The 5,748-nt window shown below is 34.8% G+C and overlaps 1 long non-coding RNA gene across 1 annotated transcript; it reads right to left on the reverse strand.

Annotated features, from left to right (window-relative positions):
- Positions 1 to 3,796: 3,796 nt before the first annotated feature.
- LOC140177346 (uncharacterized) lies at positions 3,797 to 5,532 on the reverse strand. Its single transcript, XR_011869183.1, has 3 exons — positions 4,998 to 5,532; positions 4,600 to 4,796; positions 3,797 to 4,212 (listed from the first exon to the last, which is right to left on the reverse strand). It is a non-coding gene; the product is annotated as an uncharacterized lncRNA (long non-coding RNA).
- Between the last annotated feature and the right edge of the window lie 216 nt (positions 5,533 to 5,748).

The raw sequence follows: 5,748 nt of genomic DNA on the forward strand, positions 1-5,748 counted from the left end.
GGTTTGAACTGCTATTATTATCTTGAATGGCGACTAAGAAAAATCGCCGTAATTCTAAGCGCCATTTAGTTATTACGGCGGTTTTTTAAAACCGCCACAATTACCATGGTTAAAACGGCAGTTTTTTAACATGTTAAAACGACGATTTAAACCGCCGTTATTTTCAAATAAAACGGCATTTTTTGTTGGTTAAAATGGCGGGTCAAACTGCCATTATTTCCAGATAAAATGGCACTTTTTGGTCGGTTAAAACGGCGGTTCAAACCGCCGTTATTTTCAAATAAAACGATTTTGGTTAGTTAAAATGGAAAACGACAGTATTTATTGTTTAAAAATGGTAGTTTAAAACCGCCGTTTTTATCGAGTTAAAATGGTATTTTAATTATTTAAAATGGCAGTTACAAGTCGCCGTTTTTACTGGACAAAAGTGACATTTTTTATCGTTTAAAATGACAGTTTTAACTGTCGTTTTTACTACGTTAAACAAACAATATTTTGTTTAAAATTTCACAATAACAAGAAAACATAACTTATAAACAAAATATTATGTAAGTCATAAATAAAGTATTAAACATAACATATAATATTTTAGTATTGAAAATCAAAAGTAATAACTCCTACACAAATAAAGTATCAAATATAACATGATTTTTAATTCTAAACATAACATGTAGCTAAAGATATAAGTCCCATAATTTTTGAAAATTTTATTATAAATTAATTTCAAGTTTAATTATTTATTTATAGCTTTAATTTCAGAAATTTCTTTATTAAAGATAATTAAAGTAAGTTTTGATTAATTGAGTTTGAAATAAATTAAGATTCTTATTCAATTTTATAATTATTGAAATATTTTCTATATTTAAATTATAAAGTTTAGTAATTGTAAAATAATAAGAATTTTATATGATTTGGTTTAAATAATTGAGATTTCGAAACTTAATACTTTCAATTTTTACAGACAAAGAAAATTAATTATATTATCTCTAATTTTAAATTAAATAATATTTTAAAAATATACTTAAAGGATTAAATTAGATTTTTAATTAATACTTTATACCCCTAATTTTATTAAAATTACCTAAACTACCCTAATCCTAACCCTCTATCGCCATCCCCTTCCCCAAACCTAAACCTAATTGCTTCAGGAAACAAAAGCAGAGAAGGAAAGAAAGAAAATAAAGGGGAGACGGGAGCAGGGGAAAGAGAGAAGAGGGGGAGTTGCGATCCGAAGAGGAAGGAGAAAGGAGACCACCACTGCCAGCTGTGCCACCGCCACCACGTCCAGCTGCCTTCGCACCGCCGTGTTGCACAGAGGAGGGAGAGAGAGCGAAGAGCAGAGGGAAGAGAGAGGAAGAACGTGCGCGAGGTTGCTCAGCCGCGGGGAGAGGAGACGCGCGTCTCGCCTGTTGCCGTTGCCGCTGGTTCGCCTTGGAGCCGCCGTCGTTGCCATTGAAATCGAGGAGAGAGAGAGAGAGAGAGAGAGAGAGAGAGAGAGAGAGAGAGAGAGAGAGAGAGAGAGAGAGAGAGAGAGAGAGAGAGAGAGAGAGAGAGAGAGAGAGAGAGTTCGCGAGGAGAGAGGGGACGCGCGTGTGGCGTTGCCATCGCCGTCTTCGACTAAGCCACTACTAGAAACCACCACTGAAGCCTAGGTCTGCTTGGTAAGCTCTAATCTTGCCTCAGATCTTCTTTTCTGTTAAGTTGGTTCTACCGTGAGTTGTTACTGAGGTTGTCTGCGTTAGGTTATACAGTCTCCATGAGTTTCTCTATTGTGCACCGCCGTCGAAGCCACCATCCCGCTGCTGCCGCCTTTGCTCTAAGCCGTTGTTACAGAGAGTGTTGTTGTCGTTGCGGCTACTCGGTTAGTCGTTCCTCTTTAGTACGGTAAGCTATTCCTTGTTTCAGTTTCGAACTCTTTTAGTCGATGTTTTGTGGTATGTTGTTAAGATTCTTGCGACGTTAATGTTTTAGGATTTAGTCTTCGGGGCCACATGTTGCGATTAAGGTTACTTCTGTTGTGGCGGAAGTGAGTGGAGCTGAGGTCGCGGTTGTTGTTGTTTTCGGGCCGAGGAAAAAGGTTTATGTGTTTTGACTTGTTGAGGTAGGGGTTTTCTTAAAATTTATTTTATCTTATAGAATTGTTATAAATAGATATTAATGTGAGAAATATATGTTTGTGATTATGATTGTCTTATGAACGTGGTTGTTTGCTGGGCTGATTGCTTGATTGCCTGAGTGGTGTGTGACTTTTTAAAAAGAAATTAGTTTGAAAAGTTATTTAATTGATTATTATGAAAAGTGGTTTTTCTTGGTTTTGAAGTTAATTTGATAATGTAAATGAATCGGCTTTGAAAATAATTTGAGATATGAAAATGAATTAATTTTGGAAGCGGTTTAATTTTGAAAAGAGATTTATTACTGGAAATGGTTGGATTTGAAAATAATTTGATATTAGAACTGGTTGAATTTTGGAAATATTTGAGACTTGGAAATGCTTGAGAAAGGGTTTGAGGAAGATTTGGATGGGACCCGAAAAGGGTGGCAGAGTCCGAGTTTTAGAGGAAATGCTGCCGAAATTTTATAAAATTGGGAGTTTCCTTTGAAGTAATTATTTAAAAAATTTAGTTTTAAACATTATATGTTTTAAGATTGATTTATCTATAAAAGAAAGAATTATGTTTTGAATTGGGATTGTTGATGAACGGAATGGAAAGAAGGATGATGGGGATTGATTTTGAAATATGACTTCTTCAAATGAATTTGGAAATGAGATATGGATTGACGAATGATGATGATATTGAGAATGACTTAGATATTGGTGAATGTTGAATGAATTATTCATATGGCTTATGAATTTGAATTATCTGAGACACGAGTTTTCCTGGCTTGATGCAGTGGCTTGCCACCACTTGTTCCAGGTTAAGACTCGATACTCTGTTGATCCTACGACGTAAGGGTGACCGGACACGTATAAATTCCCGGGAATGGTACCCCATTGAGCGATTTGATATATATATGAGAAAATGCTATGCATAGACTCATGGGGATGTGCGTCGGAAGACAGTCCAAAGGTTTAGCAAACCGGACTTGTCGGGTTGGCTGTATAACCGATAGATGAGCTCATTAGCCATAGGACAGGCATGCATCATATGCATTTGTATGCTTTGATTGGGTTTGAATTTGTTTTGGTTTACCTAATTGTTAAACTGTTATTAGCTGCTACCTGAGCTTAAAGAAAAGTTTTGGATTTCTGGATATTTAAAAATTGATTTTCGAAAAGGGTTTTTGGATAACTAGTTGTTGGTTTTTAAAAGATTCAAAGGACGAACAATAATCACTGAGCTTAAAAAATAGATTTCTCTTTAAATATTTTATTATGACAATTCTGAAACTCTGTGGTGAGACCGTGTGGTTAGGTTCTCACCCCCCTACAGCTTTATCTTTTCAGGAGACGGATGAAAAAGCTCATGAAGGGTTGTATTGTGTTTCGATTAGTCGATAATGTTGTTTAGTTTTTATTTATTTACCCATCGCCATCAATATTATATTATATAAGAGGGATAAAAATTGTATAATTTGTATGTATATAATATGTATAAGTTACTTGAATAAGAAGTCTTGTACTTGTACATGCTTGTTTTGTTTTATCTAAAAAGTATTCTTTTTCCGCTTTTTCAAAAAAGAACAGTGATACGATTTTGAGTCAAAGGCTGCTATTTTATTATTAAGTATATGAAGTCGTCGTAATACTTCTTTCTATCAGAGTAGCACAGCCGGAAGCATGTCATTCTGATAGTGAGGGTGTTACAAAAGATACATCAAATCTCCATCATAAAAGTCGTGAATTATTGAATTATGATGGCTCTACCTAATATATTATATATCTATTTAGCCAATTGTTGCTTTCCAAGAAATAAGATCATAGAACAGAAAATTCATATGGAAATGATAAAATATAAAGATGTTGGAAAAACAATCTTCACAATTTACCTAGTAATATGATTCAATTTACATGGGAATTTTAACAAAAATAATGAACAAAGAAAGAAGAAAAAAGGAGTACGAAGCACCTTGGCTTTTAGATAGACGTAGAAATAGATTCTTTTCCTCCAAGCGTTTGAATAATATCTTCTATGAGTTTAATATCATTATCATGCTTTGTAATTTCTTCTTGCTTTGCACGTAAATCTTCCATGTACAGCTCAAACACCTCTGCAATGAAAATCAAATGTTACCTTTGCTCATAAGAGACAAGCAGAGTTGCATTCAATTTCTAACTGCAAATCCCAAAATCTACCCCTTTTCCCCAACCAAAACAGGATTTAAAATTAGGAACCCTAGGTTGAAGTTTCCAGGCACAATGGCATCAACACAATTTCAAAAATTCAAGGCATGGCTACTACATCAGTGTGTAACTGAATGTGGAGTTAATTACTTCCTAATGAAAATTAACAACTTAATAATTTCTTCAATCAAAATCAACATGCATAGCTCATTCATATTGAAGGACAACGAAAAAAAACAAGTTACTCTATATTAAAATAGGCATTTGCAAATTATGATTATAGTTTGAGTTCTAAAGATTCATGGTGAACATACTTGTGGTGTTCTCAAACTCTTTGGTGACCTCTTGCGCATGCAATTCGGAAGCTCTCTATGCCGCTTTAGCCTGTTGCTTCTCAGAGCGAGCGTGGGCAGCTGTGGTGATGGCGGCATCAAGCTCTTGTTCCATTATTGTCGACGAAAATGGCCTTCTTCAAAAGAAGCTTTTGGAAAGAGTCCAGATTGGATGCCATCTTCGTCACAATAATAACATTATTACTATTAGCTATAATAACATTTTCAATAAGATAGTTAAACAAAATAAGCAACAAGAAGAAGAGTGCCATCAATAATGGATTCACCCATAAAGGACACAACAGCATTAGCTAAATCTCCTTCAGTGGAACAACAAAATAAAAAATTCTCAATATATTGAACTTCAAGTAATAAAACACCTTCAATAGTTTTGAAAACATGAACATAGACATAAGGACCAATGCGAAGATGAGCGTAAAGACCAGTTTTGTGTGTTATCTTCATGAATCTCACCAGATCATATCTCCTTTCAAAATTGTACTGAGATGAGTAGCATGAAGAAAACACAATAAACAAAGATCAAATGTGAGAGAGAAACACAGAAGAAAAAACAAAACATGATAATAATTCATAAGAAAGTGGTGGGGTACATTTCTAGGGGAAGGCTCATAAATATTCTAGAACACATAGGTTTTAATCACATCTATTCCTTTTTCTTTTGCCTTTTGAATTAGATCTTCCCACATCTGCACAGAAGCCATTTTTATAATTTAAATATGAATACCAGAAACTTCTCTCTAGTTCTACTTGAATTAGAAAGTACTGCACCGATAGTTATTTTGAGACGGATGCAGTGTATTCCATCCATATATTTAAAGTATGCCAGGAGCTAAGGTGTTTTAAGTATCCTTCTCAACCTCATCCATCAGCCTCATACTCCCGCACCAAAGAATCAAAACCCTAACACCTTACTGCGAAATTAAAACTTGACATGACTAGTTGATTTTCACAATATCACGGGGCATAATTGTAAATTTAGCAAAAAATGAATAAAAAAATCAAAGAGCACTTACCGCAAGCAAGTGAGAAGAGCGGTTCTCAATCTCATTGATCATGTCGCGTGCATTTGTCGGAGCTAGCACTGCCTCCACGATTCCATTTGAGCTGCAT

The sequence above is a fragment of the Arachis hypogaea genome, chromosome 12, assembly GCF_003086295.3.
Source record: "Arachis hypogaea cultivar Tifrunner chromosome 12, arahy.Tifrunner.gnm2.J5K5, whole genome shotgun sequence".
NCBI lineage: Eukaryota > Viridiplantae > Streptophyta > Magnoliopsida > Fabales > Fabaceae > Arachis > Arachis hypogaea.